Below are 26,308 nucleotides of genomic sequence, written 5' to 3'. Positions count from 1 at the left end.
CTGATGGGTTTTGTTTTCTTTTTGGTGGGGTGTGGGACATTGTCAAAGTAATCCTTTATTTTTAGCTATTTTTCCTAGTAACTCATGAATCCTGATAGTATCTGGTAACCTATATGACAAATTGTTTCTTTCAACTCCATGTAGTGATGGAAATTAAGAAATGGTTACTAATTATTTCCTCCCCCCTTTAGAATAGTTTTCTTCTGTGCAATACCAAATAAAACTAAGTTATTAGTTGAACAATGCTACTTGTAGGAAGCTGCAACCTGAAGGGCACCACACCTAAGTCTTTTTAAAGGAATGCCTCTTTTGGGTGCTTTGTGATAGGGAATATGTGGCAGAACATATTTACAAGGTTTCATGGATTCCCAGGTTCTGCACTCCCACAGAATATACTCTTCTACCCACAGTCTGAAAAGGGAAACTTTGGGGAGGATTAGGGAGGAGGGTGTGACAGGTGGCAGAGAAAGGGGGTCTGGAAGTTGACTTTATGGAAAAATAAACTCAGATATAGAGAAAGAGGCATTACATTTGGAGTCATGACACGTAGGTTCAAATTGTGTGACCTTGGTTCAAATGCTTACTCTGATACTTTCTCCCTATGTGGCCTTGGGTAAATCACTTGGCCTCAGTTTCCGCATCTGTAAAATGAAGGTACTAGATTACATCCTTTCCACTTCAGAATCTGATGGTGATTCCAGTTCAGTTCATCATGCCAGCCTCTCATTAACCCTATCCCCAACAAACACAGAGAGCTATGGTCCATTTAATGAAGTACCAATAAGGTTGCTTCTGGAGCTACTTCTGTAAGAAATGCATACACACGAGGCAGCTAGGTGGCGCAGTGGATAGAGAACTGGCCCTGGAGTCAGGAGGACCTGAGTTCAAATTCGATCTCAGACACTTAACAATTATTAGCTGTGTGACCTTGGGCAAGTCACAACCCCAATTGCCTCACTAAAAAAAAGGGGGAGAGAGAGAGAGAGAGAGAGAGAGAGAGAGAGAGAGAGAGAGAGAGAAATGCGTACACACGTACACACACACATTGATATTTCATATACCGTACTAGGTATTTGGGAACTATCCAGTAGTCCTGCTTTGGGAGAAGGGGAGAAATCTAAACATCACAAACTTAGATTAACATCCTCACCTTCTACATGAAGTCTTTCCTGACTCCCAGACACCAGTGCTTTCCCCCCATAGCACTGCCCCCAATTATCTTGAATTAATGTACTTATATAAATGTCCATATGGTCTCCTTCAGTCAAGTAAATGTAAGATCCTTGAGAGCAAAAACGGCTTCTTTTTTTCTCATCCTCCATGGCTAGAAAAGTGTCTGACACACAGGAGACATTTAATAAAAACATGTTGATTGATTGAAGAATAAACCTCCTTCCAGAATATGAATACTGTGGAAAGTTTCCCTATAGCTGGGTGTGCAGGCAAGGATGATTTAATAAATTGGGAAAACATGGCAATTCATTCAATTTAGGATTATGAAATGTAATTGATGGCACATAATTCCTTGGTAAAGTGGTTAGTCACTTCAAGGTCAGCTAAGGTTGGCTCCATTTCCAGAGAAGGTTTGAGAGAAACCTTTTAGATATAGCTTCCCACTAAGTGCCTACCAGCTAAGAAGCTCATGGATGAATGATAACAACTTTCAGATTTTATGTTGAAAAGTTACATAATTCAGTGGCCTGTTAATCCTTCTTTCTCCCCTCCAAAATTGTCCTGAGCGGCATCTCCCTTAAGCAGCTCCTGCCTCCCCCTTGCCTTCTGGGGCTGCTGATGCAGCCCATGCTCATTGAGGATTCCTTCCTTAGCAGTCAGGGCTAAGCCCATAAAACCGCAGCTTGTGGATCTGGGATACTTATTAGAGAGAAGTGTGTTTGACAGGTTTGGCCATTTAAACGGCCTGTCAGGTGAGCCTTTGATCCCAGTCACTTTCCTTTGTTTGGAAGGAATGCACTCCCTATTGCCAAGAGGCAAAAAAAAAAAAAAAAAAAAAAATGCACGGGAAATAGCACTTGGTCTGAACTGGAGGAAGCTTTTATGACCGAACCAGAGAGAAAGTTTTGCTCAGAATCCTTAGCACTCCACACCCCCTCCCTCCCATGCAGATGCTTTGACAATCCACCTAAACAAGAAAAACGGCAGGACAGGTGATCAGAGGGTCTAGGGATCCAAAATTCCCATTAAAGCCTTGACTATAACTCAATTTATGGCTTGGGACGAGTAATTCTCCCTCCCCACCTCAATTTTCTCATCTATAAAATGGGGGTAATTCATACCTCACAAGTGTTGTAAAGGGTCGGGGGCGGAAGGGGGAATTGATTAATTAATGTTTACAAAGTTCTTTGAACTTAAAAAAAAACTCACCCTGTACATTGTTATTATTTTTTTTTTTGCTTTGAGTTCTGGGGTGTGTTTTAACGTGAACCTCTAAATAGAACGCCTGGTTTGCAAAGCCATGGGAATGGAAATACAATTTAAGGAATTAACACAGCTCCCGGAGAACAACAAGAAGGCGTTTACCCAGCAGTGTCTCTTTTTTAAAAAAGATTTCCAGGGGGGTACTTGCAGCATAGGGAGAGACAGCAGTCATTTTCAGTGCCAAGAACAATGTGAGCTCCAAGAGAGGAAGCAGGTATCCAAATTCGGGAGGAAAGCTTTGACAAGCCTTTTTCTTGGCTCTCGCGCCTCGCTCAATGGAGCTGTCTCTCTTTAGAAAACTCGGTTTTCCATCCCTATTCTGCCTTTATGCAGTCCCTGGGGAAGCCAAACATGGAGAGAGTAATGTCTTGCCTGCTGTGCAGACTGCCAGGCGGAGGGCTTCGTGTCTGAAACATTAAAGCGTACTTAATATGATTTAATTTCTAGCTCTGCTAATTTATCCTGTTGTCACTCTGCAGCACAACCACCAAATACAGACACTTGTCTGCAACTAGGTAATTAGGCTTTGTTATGGAGTTAGATTTGACTCCAAGTTAATGAGTGGCAGAGGAAAAGCTAATGAAGAGAGAGGCTTCTCCTCGGGTGCTGGAGGTGTTTAACCCTTTTATGTGAATCTGGAGAAAGGCCCTTTTTCGTGGGAAAAAAACACAATAGCCTAATCCCCCGTTAGAGAAACTTTGCAACCTGCAAAAGTTAACAAGCCTGTTCCTAGTGATGGGGTAAAGCCAGATCAAAAATCCTTGAAAATGTAGCTCTACCTGTATTAACTACATCGATCCTCCTGCTCCGGCAGTCCCCATCCAATGAAGTGCTTTATAATTGTTTCTTGCCGAAGAAACAAATACAGGTGATATGTATCAATAGATGGACGGCGTGTTTGCGTTAGACTTTTCTAGCTGGAGGCTACGCTTGAGTCTTAAATCAATAGTCTACCCAATAGAGGCTGATATCGACTATTGGATTAAAGGGCACGTCAATTTCTTTTTCAAGATTCAATATTCAAGGATTCGGCGAGAGTGGGGAGATACTCCAGGTGTGCTTTTGTTGGGGAGTGGTGATCCATTTGTATTAATGTGCTGTCATTTAGATCATTTGAAATAAGATTTCTGTTATCTCTTAGAATCATAGATTTAGAGCGGAAAGGAGCCCACTAGGCTCATCCAGTCCAACCCCACCCCGCCCCCTCATTTTATAGAAGAGGAAATTGAGGCCACGTGATTTACCCAAGGTCATGTAGGGAGGAAGTATCGGAGCAAGAATTTGAACCCAGGTTTTTGACTGCAAATCTGACGTCCTTTCTACAGTCTCAGGTTCCCTCCTTGTTTGAAGGCTCAACAACTGATGCAGCTTTTGGTATTTTTCTCATCTTCTTAAGCTCCCGAGATGGTTGTTTGATTGTCCCGAATTCAGCATGGTAATTAGAGGAGAGTACCTAGATTCTGATGCACTTAACAAAAGACTCATTTTTCAATATGCTCTGCTGGATGAGGAGCAATTACATTAATTCCTTTAACCCGAGTATCACAATAGATGGAGAAGCCTGGTACATGTATATATCTCTGATTTCCTTCATACATACCACCAAAATTTAGGGAATAGAATTTTAACTCTTGTATAAATCATATAAGAGGGGGGCACCTAGGTGGTGCAGTGAATAAAGCACTGGCCCTGGAGTCAGGAGGACTTGAGTTCAAATGCGGCCTCAGACACTTGACACTTACTAGCTGTGTGACCCTGGGCAAGTCACTTAACCCTCATTGCCCCTCAAAAAAAATAAATAATAATAAATCATATAAGAGAAATAGCTTGGAGTAAGGGAGACCTAAATTTAAATCCTGCCTAGCTGTGGAACTCCGATTAAATCTCTTAAACTTTCTCATCCTCAGTTCCTCATCTTTGAAAATGAGGAAAAAAAAACCTACATCACAGCATTATTGTAAGGATCTAATGAGATAACATCTGTGAAGTACTTTATACATATAAACTAGCTAAAAGGCAATCCTCAGGAAGCAGGGAGATCTGAGTTCAAGTGACATACTGATTGGCTGATCCAGGACAAGTCACCATCTCTTGGTGTCCCAGCCAACTCTCCAGGACTGTAAAATGTAAAACAATTTCCTCTCCTCTGAAGTGTGTGTGTGGTGGGGAAGGGAGGTCCTGATCAGCAAGCTCCCTACACCAATGGAATCATGTATCCAGAAAAACAAAATAGGCCATCTGGTTGACCTTCTAATTTTACAAATGAGAAAAACTGAGGCCTGGAGAAGGGAGAAGCCACTTGGCCAAGTGTTCCACAACCACTTGAGATGGGACCAGAAACTCAGGTCTCTAGACTCCTACTCTGAAGTGTTTACTTTCTCTATTATGCCCTGCTGCCTCCCATTTCATACTATATTATCTCTGTTTTCTCCTGAGCTCTAAGTTCCATGCCAATAGACTGGGTGGTTCTGAGTACTTGAGCATTTCATTTTTCTATTTTGGAACAGACCTGATTTGGAAATTTTAGATAGGCCATTAGGTTCCCTTCCCTGCCCCCCCCCCCATAAAATCAACTCCAGAGCCATATTATCCATTGACATTACCAATCATTGCCTAATGGCAAAGTATCCACTTGCCTTTCTGGCCATACTGGTATTTCTGGTAGTGCCCAACTCAGTTTAGTGTGCCTGGTGAAGAGTGAATTTAAAAGCAGATATATTTCAAATTTGTGATAACACTGTCAGAAGACAAATAGGGGAAATTGTGAACTTGGTATTTAGGCACAAGTAGATCTAATCAAGGCCTGATCCTAGATAAAACAGATCAGGAAGGGTCAACTTTGTTGTCTTACTTTTTTTTTTTCATTTGGTAGCCTCTCCTATTTTTGCTGGTCCTGGCCAGATACTCAGTGCTATGGTACTTCTGCCTAGCTTCCTAAGGCACCCACTGTACCACCTCTCCTAGCCAGCCACCAATGATCAGGGTCTTTCCTGACCTCTTCTGGTTCCATCCAAACTTGCCTCCTTTTTTGGCCCATCCTTCCAGGCCTTCCTGAGTAACTGGTTAGGAAATGTGGCAAATAAAACCAAATTGAGATATCAATGGTTTATAATCACCCAATTTGCTACCGTTCTCATATGATATTTGGGTTTGGTTTTTTTTGTTGTTTTGGGGGGTTTTTTTTGCTGAGGCAATTGGGGTTAAGTGACTTGCCCAGTGTCACACAGCTAGTAAGTGTTAAGTGTCTGAGGCCGGATTTGAACTCAGGTCCTCCTGAATCCAGGGCTGGTGCTCTATCCACTGCGCCACCTAGCTGCCCCCTCATATGACATTTGTAATTTCACTAGGATCTTTAATGCTATAACCATCCTTTAAAGCCCAGTTCAATTGCATGGAAATATTGCTTATCTTCCAGCTCATTCTAGTCTCTTCTTCAATTCATAGCGCATCATGTGTACTTTTTTGTATACTTTTATTTTAATTTGTATCCGATTTAGGTATGCATATTATCACCTCATGTCAGTTGTAAGCTCCTTGAAGACAGGGCCTGTGTCCTTTTTATGTTTGCTTCCCCCACTTCTCAGTATATAATAAACTTAGTAAAATACTTGTTGATTTAATTCAAAGGAGTGAGCAGTGTGGGTCTAAGCAATGTGACAAGGTCAGTAAGCGCTAGATTTGGAGTCAAGACTCAGTTTCAGTATCTAGCCCAGTGCCTGGCCCATAGTAGGCAATGTATCAATCAATAAGCATGACTTCTGGGGGCTAGGCACTGGAATACAAAGATAAAAATTAAACAGGCCCTATCCGCAAGCAGCTTACATTCTATTGGTGGATATAGCATGCAGATATATACATATATTTAAAATCAATGTTGGGTGATTTAGGGAGGGAAGGCACTCGAAATTGGGGGAATTAGGAAAGATTTCATGTAGAATACACTAATGATCTGAGCCTTGAAGGAAATAAGGGGTTCCCCAAGGCAGTAGGGAAGGCATTGCAGGCATTCAAATCCACAAGTATAAAGGAAGGGAGACCAGAGATGGGATGTCAGGTGTGAGGAATAACCAGAAAGCCAGTTTGACTGGGCCACAGAGAGTATGAAGGAGAATAATGTGTGAGGGGAAAGGTAGGATGGGACAAGTCTCTAAGGAATTTTAGATGATGAACAGAAAAGTTTTTATTTGCCCCTAGAAATAAGAGGGAGCCAATGGAGTTTGTTGAGTGGGGAGAGGGAGAGTTTTAAAATGATCATATCTGAAATTTAGGAAAAATCTCTTTGGTGGCTATATGTAGGATGGATAGGACAGGGAAAAGGCTTGAGTCAGGGAGGTCAGTTAAGAAGCTATTGCAGCAGTCTAAAGCAAGAGGTGATAAGGGACTGAATTAGGGTGATAGGGTAAGTAAGTGGAGAGAATGGAACATGCAGTACGTATGGTGGTAAAAACAAAATTTGGCAATTGATGGGAAATGTGGAGTGAGTGAGAGTGCAGAGCCAGTGATGAATCTTAGATTGAAAACTGGGCCACTGCATAGAAGTAGAGAAGTTTCGAAGACAAGTAGGCTGAGGGAATAATAAATTCTGCTTTACACATTGAATTAAAGCAATAATTATTTGCCAATGTTTACAGCATGTAATATCAGCCACACCTGAGGATCAAAGAATTCTCCTGTCCTATTCTATTGTATATGTTTCTTCTGGAAGTACCAACTTGGCATCTGGGCAAAGATGGAGGACAGGTGAAGCGGTGGATGGGGTTCAGGAGAGGCAGGAAGGGGCCAGCCCAAGAGGAATAAAGTAGGGTAAGATGAGGCAGCCCAGATGCAGGCAGCTCTGAAGGACAGCTGATGACTGCAGATCTGACCATTTCCAGGGCACACAGGGTCAAACACAGAAATTAAATAAGAGGATTAAAATGGCCCCAAACCCATGCTTTATCAGATCACTACCAAGGACCCAGCTATAAGAGAGTGGACAGCTTCACAAGATTCAGCCAAATGCTGCTTTTCTTCTGCGTCACTAATTTCAGACCCAAAGAGGTTTAATATCCCAGAAGCATATTCATCTTTCTGTGTTTATTAAATTAAACCCTACATGAATCTGCAACAACATACCGTTCATTAATAGGAAAAGAGACCATTGTTTCCCCCTGGGGAATAGGTTGGCTCTGATCTGCTTCTAGGTAGATATAAATGTGTTGGGGGTGGGGGGGTGAAAGAAAGTGGAGAGAGGAGGTGGAGGTGGGGGAAGAAGAAAGCAAGGAAAGGAGGTCCTAAAGCCTAGATTAGAAATATTCAAGACTGATTTTTATGGGAGCTAAATCTGTCTAAGTATTCCTGATGGGGCGCCTAGCATGATATTAGTTTTTATAAGGGGAAAAAAAGAACATGTAATTGTGATATCTCCATAGGAAGAAAACTGCAAATCTGTTAAGAAGAACCCCTACGCAAATTTGAAAACAGCTTACATATAGGAAAAGCCATTTTTTCTTCTAGCAACATTAACATAGTCAAACAACTGAAGAGAGAATCCCATTAGCTAAGTCAGTCCCATCAAGTTAAAGCATACCAATAGTGCCACCGGGGGCTCAGTGGGAAGTCTCATCTTATACAGCATAGACCAGAATAATCTGGAAATCCCATCAGTACAGATTCATGTTACTATTAACAATGAAGGCAAAACCAAGAAGCCCTTGGGGGAGGAGGGGTTTAGAAAAGAAAGGAGGTGAAATGATAGAAGAAATAATATGGTGAGAGAAATTATGGTGGGCACATGATTCAACATTCATTAAATACCTGCTTTGTGCAAAGTGCTATGGTAGCCACTGAATCGAGGCTCTAGAAACCTACCAAAGGTGGGAGAGGTTGGTTAGCACTTGAGTAGGAGCTCAGTCCATGGCAGCATGGGTGCAAATACTATTCATATGATGCAAGTTGCTAGTCAAAAAGGGAATCTGAGGAAACATATCCAAAAAAAAAAAAAAAAAAAGGAGGAATTGGTTCGCTTTCCCTAAATATTTAGGCTTCCCCCTTAAAGCCAAGAGCAGTTTTGTAACTAACCTGGGGGAACATGATTATAATCTGAATTAAATGAAGAAAAAGTTTGAGTTTTTTTCCCTCCACTTTTTGCTCTTCTTTCATTTAAGCTCACTCACACTATGTTCCAGGCCTTGTTCTGGGCACTTGGGGTACGAAATCACTCAAATGGACCTGTGATCTCATGAATCAAATGTTTGTTCCCTCCATAAGCTGGTCAGGAATAGATAGGTTGTGGTTATTATCACTGGAGGACACTGAGGATATAAACAGGAAAACAATACAGTCCCTACCCTCAGAGAATTCAGAGTCTACTAGAGGAGATACCATATGGCTACCAGTAAGAAAATACAGGAGGAGGGGTGGAGAGAGAGAGAGAGAGAGAGAGAGAGAGAGAGAGAGAGAGAGAGAGAGAGAGAGAGAGAAGGAAGAAGAAAGGAAGAAAGATACTATTTTTTTTGAAAGATACTATTAACTGTATTCACTGGTGGGATCAGGTGGTACCTTAGCTCTGCTCCAACCTAAACCAGAGGTCCTGAAAGGCAGGGGTGAGGAGGGAAGTCTTCAGAGGGAACTGGGAATTTGGGGAATGGGAGATCATAAATTGCCTTTATCCCATAAAAATAATGACAATAATCATCTTTCCTCCTTGACATCACTGACAAGTGTGGACATAGCCCAGAGTTTTAGCCCAATGTACCAAAAAGTCAGGACCAAGAGATATTTACCCTTGCCCTAGGCATGCACTTCTGGCTCCTGCTGAGACTTTGTCTTTTTAAAGATAAAATTGTGGTAGGGATGATGGGAGATGGGACAATAATAGCAATACTTAGCAGTTATACAACACCTTGAGATTAGCAAAACAAAGTCTGTTATCTCATTTGATCTTTACAACCACACCATCAAGTAGGTAATATTGTTATAACCATTTCACAAGTGAATAAACTGAGACTGGCAGACCCTTTTACAGGTTCACACAGCAGTAAAGTGTATGAGGCAGGATTTGAACTCAGGTCTTTCCTGAGCCCTATCCACTAAGCTATCTAGCTGCCTCTAAGAGAAGAGGAACTCCTTCCCCCATTAAAATGTTGCTTCCTGGGGCAGCTAGGTGGTGCAGTGGATAGAGCACCGGCCCTGGATTCAGGAGGACCTGAATTCAAATCCAATCTCAGACACTTAACACTAGCTGTGTGACCCTGGGCAAGTCACTTAACCCCAGTTGCCTCAAAAAAAAAGAAAAAATGTTGCTTCCTCTTGCCCAGGAATTAATCCTAAAAGCAGAAGGAGATATCTTAGAAGGGATCATTAAGTGCCAAGCAAAGCTATGCCATGGATGAGACTACAAGGTATCTCTTATACCCAGGAGTCTTAGGGAATCAATCTCCATCAGTAATAGAGCACAGAGCCCCTGTTGAATAGGACAAGGGATCCTGCCCTGCAGCAACATCCAGTAATCATCCCTGATGGTTCCTTTTGCTAGCTAGGCAGAGAGCTACATTAAGGTCTGATGATCCTTCACCCCAGGCTCAAAGCAAAGTGATTCACTACAAGTCCTAGCAACGGCACTGGAAAAACTCGGGAAGCTAATCTTAATCTGCAATTAAAAGGAAGCCTCAGCACATGTTAATCTAGAGTTTAATTGGAGACATTTTAGTGTTGATTAATTGATTGGTGAAAATGAATTTTGGGATTTAGTTGGGAGGCTGATGAACCAGAGCATATCAATGACACATTGGTCTGATGAAAAGAAAATTTTACACTGCATTCAAAGCAGGCCAAAACGCATCCATTCATCCATTGCCATGGGCCAGGAACTGGTGCTATGTGCCAGTACATACACAGAACAGAATGTACTGCAGGCCCAGTACATTCCCACTGTACTGGGAATACAAGGTGGGGAGGGGGGGGAGGGACACAGTGGAAAAACTACAAGGATCTTAGGTTATACTTGGAGGAGGCAATATATATGCAGATAACAGTGTATGCAAAAAATATATATATGCCAAGTAAATACAAAGTCATTTGGTGGGGTGAGAATCCTAGTAACTAAATGAATCAAGGAAACCCTACTAGATGAGGTAGCTATTGAGCTCAACCTTGAAGGGAGCCCGAGATGCCAAGAGGCAGAGGTGAGAAAGAACATTCCATGTGGGAGGCACAGCCTACGCAAAGACAGAGAAATGAAAAATCAATGTTTTGTACATGGTAGCAGCAAGCAGACCCCTTTCACCAGAATGTAACTAACATGCCATCGGCAGGGCAAGATGGGCCGCAGCCAGACTAGGAGGTTGCAACCAGATTATGAATGAAAGGCTTTAAATACTAGAGAGAGGAATTAGTGTTTTATTCTAAAGGCGACAGGGAAGAAGTGACACAGTCAGACCTTTGCAATAGGAATATCAAGTTAACAGCTGGGTGGAAGATGGATTGGAGAGGGGAGAGATGCGAAGCAGAGAGACCAATTAGGAGATAGGGCCACTTCAGTGAGCTCCATGATGCTTCTGAGCATTTCTGATGTACATCTCCCCAAGCAGGTCTGCAGCAACTTGAAAGTCATTGGGAACCTGAACCCAGGAGAAAGACCTTTCTCTTCCCCCAAGAAATAACTGCTTATTAGCAATCCATCAGCAACAATCTATTGAGCATGTACCATGTCCTCACCATTGACTTAGGTATAATTACAGATTTTTTTTTTAAAGTGGAGCATATGCCCCTTGCACTCATGTAGTTTGTAATCGAGTGGGAGAGAGAGGAACTTAATCTTAATTTTTTCAAGGGATGATGATGTACCATCTGCTATGGTACTTGCATTATTTTATCAGTAGCAGTAAGTTTCCCATATTTTAACCTATATTTTTCTCTGCTAAGATATGAATTTGCCATTTTAAATCCATAATGATATATTCATACATATAATTGATAAATTTGCACCGTATTCAGATTTGTGATTGCATTGGTGAGGGGAGATTGCCTCCAACAATGCAGATGATCAACTCATCTGTAACTAACAGTTAAGGTAAGGTAAGTCTTAGAAAATGTCTTGAGGTACTGAGGGTTTAAGTGAGTTGCCCAAGATAACACAATCTGTCAGGGGTAAAATTTGAATCCAGTTCTTCCTGCCTACAAGGCTTCACAGTTAACTCTAGTCACTATTCCGTGTTTATATATGGAATGAGATGGGGCCTGGTCTTGTGATTTCATTCCTATAGAGAACTCCCTGATGAGAAAACTCCCTGTACCAATTCATGTTGGCATCTTCTTTATAATTTATAATGTTAATGGGGATTTTTAATCCCAGATTTCAGGGACTCCATGGATTTGATTTTGTCAATATTTTGATAACTATATTTCAATATCATTAATTTCCTTTGTAGTCCTTTTTAAAAAAATATGCATTTAAAAACATTATCTTGAGATCCATAGGCCCTACCAAACTGCTGAGAGGTCTATGACATATAAAAGATTAAGGATGCCCATCTTAGAGTGTTACCTACAATACTGAGAGTCTAGATGATTTATCCAGGGTCATGTAGCTGATACGGGTCAGAGGTAAGATTTCAACCGAAGTCTTTCAGGTTTCAATGAATTAAACCATGCTACCTCCCACATGCTTAAAAAGTGTTTTCCAACCACAAAATGATTTCTCCTACCTTTTTGCACTTGATCCTTACAAGGCAGTATGAAAGTTGTCCCCAGTGTATAAGTTAAGTGACTTGTCCATGGTTACATAGCTAGAAAAGGGAAAAACTAGTTGTTGAACCTTCGGTATCCTTATTTCAAATCCAGTGCTGTTTCTACCACACCATACCACCTCTCAAGTACATTTTAGGGCATCTTTCTTGGCTTCTGAAAATGCCCAGTCCATTAACTTGGTTGGGTTCTCAGCTCTGCTTTTCCTTGCTACTAAAATAGTTATATGACCATGAGAATGTCTCTAAATCTCAATTTTCATATCTGTTGCAGTAGATACATCTCTAATATATTCTCTAAAATTCTTTTTATTTGGGGGGGGTGGCGAGGCAATTAGGGTTAAGTGACTTGCCCAGGGTCACACAGCTAGTAAGTGTCAAGTGTCTGAGGCCGGATTTGAACTAAAGTCCTCCTGAATCCAGGGCCGGTGCTCCATCCACTGCGCCACCTAGCTGCCCCTAAAAATCAATTTTTATAAAAACTATCTGTATCTTTACTGAGTGTGAGTTTATTCCTCTAATTTGTCTTCCCCACACACATAAATATCCATAAATGTGACATGGTGAAATAAAAATTTTTAAAGCAAATTTCTATTAATAATAAATCAATACTGAGTTTACCAAGAGTATCATTCTGTAATCTTGGGATTAATACAAATACTTAATAAAATATATAAGCTACCAGAACCCAACCACCAACCTGCTGCTTCCATACCTCCAATTGAAATGTCAAGAATTAACATTTATACTAGCATATTTAATCCATCCAATCTACAGGTTCAATTAACCTGCTAGGAGAGTATCCCTGAGACCACAAAATAGAATTCTCTTCTAGGTTTGGGCTGTCCTTTTCAATTAAAGGAAGCATGAAAAGTGGGAAATCATAACCCAGAGTATTCAGTGACTCTGTAACCCTTACAGTAAGAAGCAATGGGAAATTTAGGAAGAGAAACTAATGTGAACCTACAGTTAAAGTCTCATCTCTTACTAATCCAGGGCTTAATTGGAGGAGATATTTGAATGTAATATTTTGGGAAACATGAATTTGGGGATTTGGGTGTTTGGGCCAGGAACCAGGTTACAGCAAGTAGATCTAATGAGAGAAATACATTTTAAAATTTCCTTCAGAGAAAGTCCAAACCAGGATGTCTAGTTTTGTTTTCTTTTTTTGTTCTGTGAATTGCCTTTTTTGAGTGAGTGTGTGCTTAAACAGTAAGACTCAACGATTGCAGTCAATTCTCTTGACTCAGTGGAGACAGAATGTTTTGCTTCCCAAGATCCTGGCATGATGGTAACTCAGGTAAAGAAGGAACAAGACCTTTTCTGGTTTTATCTGTCCTTCTTTACAGCTGTTTTGGTCTGGCCAATTCTCTTGAAAAACAACAAAATTCATGAGACTTCTCCTGCTCATGTTACTTGATTCCAAGTAAATTTCTGTTTTGTATTGTGTTGCTATAACTAGCAGGAACATCAAGTGAAGTGAATCCATTTATTATGGTTTAAAATATACTATGTCTAAGCACATTGTGTGTGCAGGCACATTGATTCACATTTCATAAGAACATTGTGACTTGTATTAAAAAAAGTAAAAGGAGGGGCAGCTAGATGGCGCAGTGGATAGAGCACTGGCTCTGGAGTCAGGAGTACCTGAGTTCAAATCCGGCCTCAGACACTTAACACTTACTAGCTGTGTGACCCTGGGCAAGTCACTTAACCCCAATTGCCTCACTAAAAAAAAAGTAAAAGGAACTCCCAGGTGGAGAAACTCCCTCTACCAATACCATTTGGCATTTTCTCTGCAACTTATTGTATTAGAGAGTTTCCAAGAACACTAAGAAGATAAATGATTTGCCCAAGGTGCCATCATGTGTTAGGGTCAGGATTTGAACCTACTTCTTCCTAGATTCAAGAACAACTCTCTATACATTATGCCACACTGTTTCTCTTTGTATTAAATATTCAAAGATAATTAAGTGATTTGGGACACAGGGCACAGGCATGGTGAATACATTACTCAAAAAACCATACTACATTCTGTATTTGCTTTGTAGGCAATGAGGAACCATTGACATTTTTTGAGAGAATCGTGATATGCTGAAAGTAGTGCTTTGAAGGATTATTATTTCCCCATAAAGTAGAGTGGTTTAGCCTAAGTTCAATATCAAATTTGTAACTACCTTGGAACCCTTCAGTGATGCTATTCCCTATAATAGAAAAGAATATGAGCTAGGTTTCTCCTGTTCCATCTTTTCTCCCCCACATAAGGAAGTTAAATTCAATTCCAATCAATTGAACATACTCTTATTAAACATCTACTGTATGCTTTCACTATAAAATGGATTTTTAAATTGTGTTTTGGATTTCATTTTTCAGCTCAAACAAGACATTATAAGTCTCTGGTTACATAGCCCTTCTGAGCACCTGATCCCATAAATCACCCCCCCCCACACACACACACACCTTAGGCACAGGGGATACAAAGGAAAGGAAAAAAATTACAAATTAAATACAAAGTAATTTCTTGGGGACTAATTAACCACTAAGGAGAGGACTTTCATTGGAACTAATTCTTGAAGGGAGTAAGGGATTTCAAGAGGCAGAAACCAGAAGGGAGAGAAGATAGCCTGTGCAGAGGTCCAGTGGTGTTTCTCTCCAGTACACAGGGAGAAATAAGTAGGCCTACAGAAGGACCTCATTTCAAGGTATTTCCATGGTATGCCCCCTAACCTGATGCCACAAGCAGAATTGTATTAATTTCTATACAGGGTCCTCAAGACCTGAAACTGGCTTTGACAAGATTATTTCTTACCAAGGGTCCTTATATCATGTATCTCTACTTAACATGTGATTGTGGGTCAGTAAGGATATCTGGTAGGAGATATAATATAAACAAAAATGTGTAGAAATGATACCAAGAACATGATAAGAGAAATAATACTAGCATGCTATAATTTTTTACCAAAACTCTTTTTTTTCAAGAAATAAAAGTAATAACATTGGTAAGCATATATAATTCAAAAATTTTAAATGGGTTGCATTCAGAGACAAAGAGCTCTTTAACGAAGGTATAAATATGTCTTTTTTTTAAAAAATGACTTTTTCCCCCTTTCCCTGGTACCCACAGTAACGAACACTCCTACCCAATCAAAATATGAAAACAAAATTGGAGCTGTGTCAGCATCTTGGCTGCAAATAAAACTCAAAACAGGTTATAGCACATGCTAGGAATACAAAATAAGGTTAGAAATAATGCTTCAGCTGTGAGTTCTTCAGGCTGTGGAAATAATAGAGCATAATTTAGTAGAAGAGGAACTAGGGAGTCAGCATACACAGGAAAAAATGAAAGGAGCAAGAAAAATGCAAGGGGGTTGAAAACAGGGTGGAGAAAAATTTGAGGAATACAGTGGGTGGTAAATCATTAGAGGGTGGAAAGAAAAAACAGGAAAGATCAAAAGACAGCTCAGGTAAAGAGTCCCAAGAAGAAGTCATGGGGATTGATGGAGTTTTCTATAAAATGGACCAGATCACATTTCTAAATGTGGTACTAAATGGGAACCAATACTGAAGAATCAAGTACATTGCACTGTGGTTAAGAAATTTCACCAGCCTACTAATAAATTGATGATAGAAATAGGACTACCAAGAACTGACTGGCCTTTGGTCCTGGGTATCTAGAACATTCAAGAACTCATTTCACTCTATTAGTCTAATATTATCACCTAAGTCATAACTAAATTTAAAGCACCTTTGTAATTATCTTGGCTTACAGACACAAATGTTATCTCATATTGTTCAATCTAATGGATTTTTGAATTGTGTTTTGGATTTTATTTTTCAATTCAATCAAGATATTATGGGTCTCTGATTCTATAGCCCTTTTGAGAACCTGGCCCTGGTGAATTATAAAAGGAGTTCTAGTGACCATGGACGCAAGATTCCATAAAAGTTGCAAAAGGGGGAAAAATAACTTTTTCAACAGAATTATCAAAACAGTTATCTTAAGAAATAAGAAGTCGAACCTTACTTTTGTTCTAGCTGAAAGGAAGGACATTTTTTTCTAAATAAGTATTTATTGTGAAGGTTAATTTCCCCTTGTCTGATTTCTTAGGGCTAATGGTTGAGATTTAGGAAGGGGAACTGTTCTCCATCATATTCTCTCCACACTAGGAGAAATTTTTGCTAAAATTGGAGAGAGCTGATAAATTTATCCTGAAATTGCTTAGTTTTGATGTCTGTTGCCTTTTTGGGGACTACAATTTTTGGAAAAATCCATCCTATAGAAGTCACAATCAATGTTCATTTGAGGGTCAATGAAAACATTCCATGAGAAGATTCTAAAAACAACCCAGTACCCTAAGTCCTTTGCCCTAGCCTTCCTATCATTTCTCAGTAACAAATATTTCTCAACCTCAGATATTCACCAATATTAAGTAAACCCCATCCCTTTCAAAAAAAAAAAAAGCAGAGCATCTGCATTCAGTGGCTTAAATGTTATGTTATATTATGTTTGTTAGTAGGATTTTTAAAAAAAACAATACATTTCATAGGACAAGGAGTCCATTTCTATTTCTCACCATTTTACTGCCTATTCATATGTGGAGCTGGTTTTCCCCAAGATGACCTATGGGTTGGAAGATAAAATTTTACTCTATATTCCACAGATAAGTGAGGCTAAAGTTGTTAAATGAGAGGAACAACTAGTTTGAAATCATAAAAATGTTGTGGGGAGGTGTATGCATAATAAAGGAGGCCTAGTTGAAGCCCAGCCAACAACTTGGATCCATACCAATCAGTTGATATTCAGAGGCTCTTGCATCCCAGGTGAAATGTATGTTCAGCCTACACCTGGGGAACACTCAAATCCTTTGTGGGATTTGCATAGACCCTTGGTCTGATTGGTTTCTTCTTTACTGACTTAAAGCTTCTTAACTATTCTGCAGCACATATATGTTGGGATTGTGCACACCCTTGTTACCTATTCAATTGACAACAAATTAGTGATTTTCTCCAATAAAACTTAAAGGCAGTGGACTTGTTGGCACACTCCAAAGTACGTGGTAATAGTCAACCACCTGGCACCTGGAGCAAAAGTAAAGAAATGTCTCTGAGTACTGAGAATAGAAAGAAAATGAGGATTTTGTGCTTGTATCCACTAAGAAATCCAGAATAAAGTAGTTTGAGAATCAATTTTATTTTTAGCTGTCCTAACCCCATTTCGAAGGAGATCCCTCACCTCCCAGCCCTCTCAAGTGTCTGTGCATATATACACATATGCTGCTTTGTATTGTTGGATATAGTTGCCAGCTCATCAGTCAAATTTCACCAACTCGATTGTAAGTTTCTTGAGGACAAGGGCAACAGTTTTTTCTTCTTTTTTTCTTATTACCAATCACAGGGTGATTCACTATCAGGCAAATATTTGTTGATTGAAATGCTTTATAGGTTGGGACAAATAATAGTCACATCCAAACATCAGCATAAAACAGACAGAAACAGGCCTGTAAGAAAGAAGGCCCAAACTGAATAACTCAAACTGTGACCAAAGCAACATCACAGACCTGGGAATGGAAACTTTTGAAACCCAGCCCCAGCAAGAAGCCTGTGTGAAGGCAGCAGCTCCTTGAAAAGGTGTTAAATCGGTGAAGGGCAGAGATTGTCAATCCATTAAACAGTGAGTTACAATAGTCAAGTGCAGAGATCACAGAGGCAAGGTTTAATGTACACATATCTATACGGGGCCCTTTGATGCTTTCAAATACCTCCTCGTCATCTGAAAATCAGTCAGCAGGCATCGCCTACATATTTCACAGCGGTCTACCCGTCTGGGTGTTTTGGCTTGGCAGCGGAAAGCTCTCTGAAAGGACGCTAAGATACTTCAATGCATTCTTGCTCATGTATCCAGTTTGTATATTCCAGCAGTGTCTAATTTTCGACTAATTTGGGAATAGTGGATTCAGTTGGAAGTGTGCAAAAGAGCAATTAATGTGGCTGAGGCACTTTTCTGCGATCCCAAATGGGTCTTACATGCACACAGCAGAAACTTTGTAATAAGGAAGTAGAGAGGGAAATTTATTCACAGATCACGACTGTTTTCAACAACAAGCCCAGTTGAAACAGCCAAATGTTTGAACTATCTGACTTGTGCCCAGATAGTTTTGTAATCTTTCAGGGAGTGATATTTAGGGCTTTCTGTGAGTAATAAATAATTTAGAAATCATTCATTAAGACTGTCTAAATTATAGACACTGCAGGCAAATTCTCTCTTTTTAGAAGGGGAATATGGCCTCAAAATTAGACTCTGGTCTCCTACTTTCTTCTGTAGTTCTTCTTCTTCTTCTTTTTAAATTCTCTCTAACCATGAGTAAAATGCCAGTGTCATAAGGGCTTGGTTTATATTCCAGGGATACTCAGGACTAAGTCAAAGATGGAAATGAAGTTGGTAGTATTGCATGATGAAGCATCAGTAGGGAAGCCAGCAGACTTTCACTTTTATTCCTTGTTCCAGCAATGTTTCAATCCTTCATATATGTTTCCCATTTCTCTATTTTTACTTTTCTTTCTTTTTTTTTTTTTTTTTAGTGAGGCAATTGGGGTTAAGTGACTTGCCCAGGGTCACACAGCTAGTAAGTGTTAAGTGTCTGAGGCCGGATTTGAACTCAAGTACTCCTGACTCCAGGGCCGGTGCTTTATCCACTGCACCACCTAGCTACCCCCCATTTCTCTATTTTTAAAGGAGGGCCAAAGATCCTTGCAACCTAAGGGTAGCTGTAAAAATTTGTGGCATGAAAAAAAAAAGGAAAAATTTATGGCATGAGAGTTTAATGAATAGAAATCTTCACAGCTCCTTTACATCAAGCAAAAATATAAGCCTAGTTTTATCGAGAAGGTGTTGATTTATTTATCAGCCAACCTAGGACACACAGAACCTGACCAAGCCTGATGGGATTAGCCTTCATTTAGTTCAGAAGTTGTAGGTAAGGGAAAAGGCTGTCAGTACCCTTAGGAGATACTTAGAATAGGAACAAGTAGATGAGTAATGCTCCTTTCATGGGAGAGGAAATAAGACCTTGATTCTGGGAAACTCTAAGAACTTCCAAAAGATATGGTTCGTGTACATTTCAACTTGACAGTTTAGGGTCAAAGTTTACACCTGGAAACTCATCTAGACCCACAGAGGTCATCCAGAACAGGAATTCTTAACCATTTTTGGGTCATGGGCTCATTTGGTGAAGCCTATAATCCTGTTCTCAGAATTTTGAAATGCATAAAAAATAAATAAAATAAAAGTTTTAAATGCATAGGGTTACAAAGAAACTATTTGTGCTGAAATATAGTTATCATTTTTTTAAAGTTCACTGACCTCAGGTTAATAACCCTTTCTCTAGACTAACACCCTCCCCCATTTTACAAATAAGGAAACTGAGACCTAGAATAGTTGTGACTTGCTCAAGGTCACACAACTGATAGAACTAGGATTCAAATCCAAGTTCCTATATTTAAAATGCTGAGTTTGCCAGGCATGGTGGTACATGCCTGCCATCCTAGTTACTGGTGAGGGGGAGACTGGTGGATGACAAACTCCAGAACCTCGGAGATGCCGTGGGCTAAGCTGATTGGGTGTTTGCACTAAGTTTGGCATTAATATGATGAGCCCTTCCTCCTCCCCCTCCCCCGGGAAAGGGTCACCCGATTGCCTAAGAAAGGGGAGATCTGGCCCAAGTCAGAAACCGAGTGGGTCACAGCACAGCTTCCATGTCAATCAGAGTAGGGCTGGCCTGTGAGTAGCCCCCGCATTTCTAGCCCAGGCAAGACAGGAGACAGTTGACCTGATCTAAATGACAAAATCAAATCTAATCCTGTGCCACACCAGGCTGCTAGCCTTTTTTTTTTTAAATTTCTGATATGAAAAATCAATTTGAAAAGCAAAATTTTAAATGCAGGATATAAAAAGTATCACATTGTTCTAGCTTGCTACCCTAACGTATTCGAAGCCATAACAGAAAGAGAAAGAAAATAGATGTGCCTAATATATCATGAAAGTCCTTTTCTATTGAGAGTTCCTTCCCTCATTGATACCCAGTAAAGACCCATTTGATTTCATTTCTGGGTCTAAGTACTATATGATCCCAACGCCTACCTTTAGGTTCCAGCATTCCTTTTCCAAATGATGTCACTCTATTGAATCATGCAGATCCAGGGAAGAGAAAATCCTGCCTTGTTTTAATATCAGCTCAAGGCTCTCCTATGCTCATTTTTAAAAAGCTGCTCAGAGAGAATCATATCATTACATACCCCAATGCCATCTCAAACTAAATGATGAACACATTTTTTTAAGATGCCCTTTTTTATGGTTTCCCAAATGACAAGGTATTTTAAGTAAAACATGATAAAAGGGATATGGTCATAAATTTATATCTATGGAAATAAAGGTATCTGTTGGCAGGAAGAGTGTCAAAGCAGAGCTTTATCAATGAGTGGAATTTCCTGTAAGTAAAAAAGATAAATGAATTAGTAACTCAGAGTAATTTTAAAAAATACATATTCAGATAAGAGCTCTGATAAGTTTGGTCCCTTTTAGCCAATGAAGTATGATCTCTAATTAGGTTTCTACTCAGACAGTAAGAAGCATGAAGTATATTTCTGAATCTAGTTGACCTTTTCAGCTCAAGAAGCCAAATGATTTCCATTCCATGCTCTTTAATTCTGGAGGAATTTGTAATTTGTTGCCACAGATGAAAAAAAAAAGGAAAGGAAAGGGGAAAAAACCCTCACCCCAAACAGGAAAAAAAAGTTACAACAGTCCCTTTCCACATTAATAAAATAATATCATTTTAGAGCTGGAAGATACCTTTGGGATCATGTCATCCAGCCCCCTCATTTTAAAGATGAAAAAATCTGAAGTCCTAAAAGATTAAGGAATTGGCCCAAGGTCATGCAGCCACTTCCTGGCATAAGTGAGACCAGAACCCAGATCTCCTGACTCACAGTCCAGAGGTCTCCCTAACCTACCCCCTTTTCTTAGCCAGTTTCTCCTTGGCCTGTTGGGCTTTTATTTCCTGCTGTTCCCATTTTTGCTGCAGGGAGCGTCCCTCATTTGAATCCAACCCTGGGTCTGCATTTGGGAACCTTTCACAGGCTGACATCTACCCTCTTGCCTTTCTTAATTTCTTTTGGAAATTCTCTATTCTCTCACCTTATTAATGTTAAAACAAAACGGGTTCTTTCATTGCCACAGGCAGCAAGAAAGTGAACTTCTAGATGGAGGAAAACGTCTTCCCTAGTGAGAGCAACTAAATTAGTTCTGAGGTGCCTTCACTCACTGTAACTGTAATGAGAGACACCAGCTCCTCTTCATTAATAAGATGCCAATCACGAAGGGAGAAGCCACAAGGACCTTTTTTGGGGGGGAGGGAGTGGAGGGGTGTTATAGAAGGGGATAGGTTATTGGTGCTCTGGTGAGAAGGCATTAAAGCAGAAAATAAAAGTCTTTTAGGAAGTAGAAGAACACAGGTGGATAGTCAAGAACTGAAAGGGAAGGTAGACCCAGTGGGCAGGTGTTAGGGCTCTCAGCTGGGTGTGAGGGTGGTGCATGGGAACAAAACTAAACAATAACAACCAAAAAAAAAAAAAAGCTGAGGAAGATTTGGGACCTGAGTTCTGGCCCGGTCTCTCAGATCACATGCCCATCCAACTCTTCACACAATTGGATCAGGGGATGGTGGCTCCCATGGAAGGCATCAGCAGCCCGATGGGACCCTCCAACTCTCTGGGCATTGGTAAGTGTTTAATATGGCTTCTTGAACTTTGAAAAACAAACTTTTTTACCCCCAAACAGGTCTAGAAAAAACAGGACAGGCTTTGAGGCTTAGGGAGGCTGGTCTTTGTATGAAAGACATTTTATTGGTAGGAGACACCTTTCAAACTTGTCAAGGGAAACTAGGCTTAACCCTAAGAGCTTAAAACAGTTGAGTTGTTCCTGCTGCGGCTGTTGTTGTTGTTGTTGTTGTTGTTATTATTGGGGATGTGTGAAATGGGGTGGGCTTGTAATGGGGAGTAACAGCCTGCCATTTTATCTAGTCTTCTTGATTAGAGTATTCAGCTAGCCAGCAGGCCCTTGCCTTCACAGGATTGTGTGGCTCTCCCATATCTGTGATTATCTTTCCCTTCAGCTACCCAAGACAGTGTTAATAGCTGCTTGTAGAGAAAAACTGGAAAACATCTATAGTGTTTTCCTGATTTCAATTCACAAAGACCTAGAGCCTGTGTCTAAGTCTAACCCTGGCAGAATTCTGTGCATTTTGGAAATTACTACACCTTCCATTTGGGATCCAGTATATTTTTTTTTCCAGCTGTTTCTTCTCTCGCCCTCCTCCCCTCTTCTTTTTAAGTGAATATATGCCTGTGTGAACGTTAAAAGGCTTTTCAGCCCTTGGTAACAGAGAATAACAACTTAATAAAGTGTCTGAGCTTACAATTAGGCATGCCTGTGTCCTTCAAGAATCAGGTAGCAGAAGTTCTAATTGGCAAAACAGCATCTTGAATGTCATTTTCTAAACTCATTAGACCATGTCTAACAGAGAATGAGAAGAAGCCGCAGCAGCGGTTTACAATGCACTCATATTGTCCCTCTTGGAGATGTCATCTTGGGTTAGCAGGCAGCGAGCAGGTCCTGAAATTGCAGCGGCCACAGAATAAAGAATAGAACCACAATAGATAGCATCTGGGGAAATGGCATTCATTAAGAGCATTTGATTTGTGCTGCTTCTTCATATACAACCAATACCTTTCAGCTATCATAACTATGTATACAAACGAGTACTGGAGATACAGCTAGTGAAAGCTTTGATGAGGGAGGAGGAAATGTTCCTTTTCCTCTTCTTGTCTATTTTGAGCAAATTTCTTAAAAAATCATTACTCTGAGCCAGATACAGAGTTATAGAGGAAGTCATACATCATACCCTTTATTTGTTATCTTTGATAACCTTGATAGACAGATGTTTCAAGACCTTAGTAAACTATGGACAGTCCATCTGTCTGGAATTATTCAAATCACATACAGTGGTCTCTGTGTCTGATGGCATTTGGGTTTGCAACTGTCAAAATTTAAATTAGGAAACCCTAGAACTTCTGAATAAACCAAGGCCAGATTTCTCTGTTGCTGCCTCCTGGCGATGTTGATATAAGGCCTGGAGTCACCAAACTGAACAAAGCCTTAGTTTTGGAAAATCTGATGAGAGGTACCTTAGAATTCCATCCCTTTGGCTTTTGGATTCCGGCATGAGGAACCATTGGAGAAAATAAGTGCGCATAAAGCCAAATACACTTTAGTTTGGAAGTTTTGTTGCTGCTATAAACTTGGTTTTCTATTTTTCAAACACTTGGTTCACAAAATATGAAAAGCTTAATCTATAATTTTTTCCCTTCGAGTTGGAAACACCTGTGTTTTTAGGGGGAAATTTTTGCAGGTGTTTCTGATTCATCTCTGTTTTTCAAAACTGCCCAAGAATCTATCTAAAGAGTAGATTTCCCCCCCACCCCAACCCCAACCTTGGGATCAGCCACAATAGTTTCTCCATAACCAGTGATTTAAATTTAATCATGCATCATGAAAAAGGTAAGGAGAATATAAGCTTCTTAGGGGCAGGGACAGACCTGATCACTTTTGTACATGTACATCCATAATCTCATCTGGCAAGTAGGAGGTGATTAGTATATATTTGCTTATTGATGGATTGATTGGTTGGTTGACCTTCTTGGTTTAGAAGTATTTGAAACTGGACAAAATATGTTTTTTCCAACCTTACCGTAATAAAAATTTTGTTTACAAATGTAATCTTCTACTGGTATATAAACTCACCAGATCACATGTAGACCAAACCTTGTTTTCCTTTCTTTCTTTCTCTTTCTTTCTCTCTCTCTTTCTCTCATTCTCTCTTTCTTTCTTTCTTTTTTTCTTTAATAAAACCCTCTTGAAATTGTTAGCTCCCTTAAAAAGCGCAGGTGCCATTTCCTAAATGACACCTTTCAGGATCCCCAGTTTGTAAGCGTACTTCTCTGACCTTCCTGAAATTACTTTTTTTTTCCTTGTGTATATTTTTTGTCCTTTAAATGGAACAATTTTTTCTTGGTATCCTCAGTGTATAGCCCACTGTCTATCACCTAAATGACCCTTATAAAGGCTTGTTGAATTGAATTAATCAAAGATAGTTGATTTGTTAAACTGTACCTTAGTGCAATAGGAAAATCATTAGATGTGAAACTAGAAGAAATTTAGGATAAGTGGTTGTCACAAGTAAGTCATTTAACAATCTCCAAGGCTGTTTCTTCATCTAAAAAGAAAGAAAGAAAATAACGAGACCTGGCTTAACTACCTTATGGGGCTATGATGAAAATCAAATGGGATAATGTTTACAAAGTTATAAAGCACTATATAAATATCAATTATTGGCATTATTTGTATCTGTGGATACACAGGCATTATTTGTCTAAGAAAAATTCTACTCAGAGACATGAAATAAAAACTCAGCTAAAACACGCAAACAGTAACAAAGACATTTTCTGGGGTTAGTGTTTTGACCTTTTCCCCCCAAAAGGTTGGAAGCATAAGGATGCTTGATAAGAATTAATTTTAAAACATAGGTCAAAATGAAAACCCCAAATACTCTCAACCAGAAGCATCTATGAATGGGCTCTTTGACATAATTATAGTAAAATAAGTATCATTTATAATAAATATATTAATGTATTGGAGGACACTAAAGTACCTTTTGAATCATTAAATCATTTCATCAGCAAGTACTTATTAAGTGCATGTTATATGCCAGCCACTGTTCTGGGGCACTCTAGATAAAAAGACAGGAGTGTGAAAGGTGCCTGCCTTCAATGAACTTATATTTTACCTGGGGAGACAATATATACAAATAGAAGTATATACGAAATAGACACGAGATTGTTTGAGGTCACTAGCAACTGGAAGAATTAGGAAAGGTCTCATTTAGAAGGAGGTGCTCAAGCTGAATCTGGGCTTCTGAGGTAAGGAGGCAGTACATTCCAGATAGAGGGAGGAGTTGGGAGGACAGCTTGTGCAAAGTCATAGACCAGTACTACAGTGGCCTGTGGGTAAAACGCAACTTAAATATACATTTTTTAGTTTTAGCTTTTAAAATTTTGTTATTCATGGATAATATCTATAAATCAGAAATTGGAAAACTACAGCATGCCAAAACAGACCAGTTTTCTTGAGAATTCTGACTGGTTACCACCAACGCACTAACTTCTCCCCTGCCCATAAAGGGCTGGGGTTGTTGCCAAACTTCAGAGTCTATTTGTGACAATGCAGTTTGGATGTGTTCCCTCCTTGCCTTTGGACCAGTTTCTTCCAATAAAAATTTACTTTTTCACTTGCTTCTTGTAAGACAGTGTTCAGCATGTGAGCAAGCATGGGGCGTGGGAAAGAGCATTCAATTCAGAGGCAAAGGACCTGGTTTCGAATCCTAGCTTGGCTAGTTCGTGGGGTAATCCATTTATATTCTTTGGCCTCTAGTTTCCTCATCTGTAAAATGAAGGAGTTGGTAAGATGATCTCTTGGGTCACTTCCAACTTTAAATCTGTGATCCTGCTCAGCTATCACCTACCATACCATGTCAAGCCCTATCACTATTGTCTTCTTGTTTTTGTTGTTAAATCGTTTTTCAGTTGCGACTGACTCTTCATGACCTTATTTGGGGTTTTCTTGGCAAAGATACTGGAAAGTTTTTCCATTTCCTTCTCCAGCTCATTTTACAGATGAGGAAACTGAGACAAACAGGGTTCAGTGACTTGCCCAGGGTCACACAGCCAGTAAGTATCTGAGGCCAGATTTGAACTCAAGAAATAAGTCTTCTGGATTATAGGCCCTGTACTCTATCCACTGAGCCACCTAGCTGCCCCTTTACCTGATTCTTTTAAGTTGAAAGCTAAATGAATTGGGGCATTGAAGGATATGTCTTTCAGCATTCACCTTAACACAACCTCTGCCCACCTGAATTGACTTTAAATTTATCTGGATTGAAGAATCATTTAATTTTTCCAATAGAAGTTTCAGCACTTTTAAGGAAGAGACTGAGAGAATGTATTCTTATGAATCAGCCTGAAATAAGATTTTAAAC

At 39.8% G+C, this 26,308-nt stretch overlaps 1 protein-coding gene across 3 annotated transcripts in view; it reads left to right on the top strand.

The window, feature by feature from the left end:
• The window catches only part of RORA (RAR related orphan receptor A), an 890,206-nt gene that overhangs the window by 534,701 nt on the left and 329,197 nt on the right, over positions 1-26,308 (top strand). The window lies entirely within an intron of this gene.

The sequence above is a fragment of the Dromiciops gliroides genome, chromosome 2 (assembly GCF_019393635.1).
Source record: "Dromiciops gliroides isolate mDroGli1 chromosome 2, mDroGli1.pri, whole genome shotgun sequence".
NCBI classification, from domain to species: Eukaryota; Metazoa; Chordata; class Mammalia; order Microbiotheria; family Microbiotheriidae; genus Dromiciops; species Dromiciops gliroides.
Note: the sequence above shows the minus strand (reverse complement) of the source record. Positions and strands in the feature narration are given on the sequence as shown.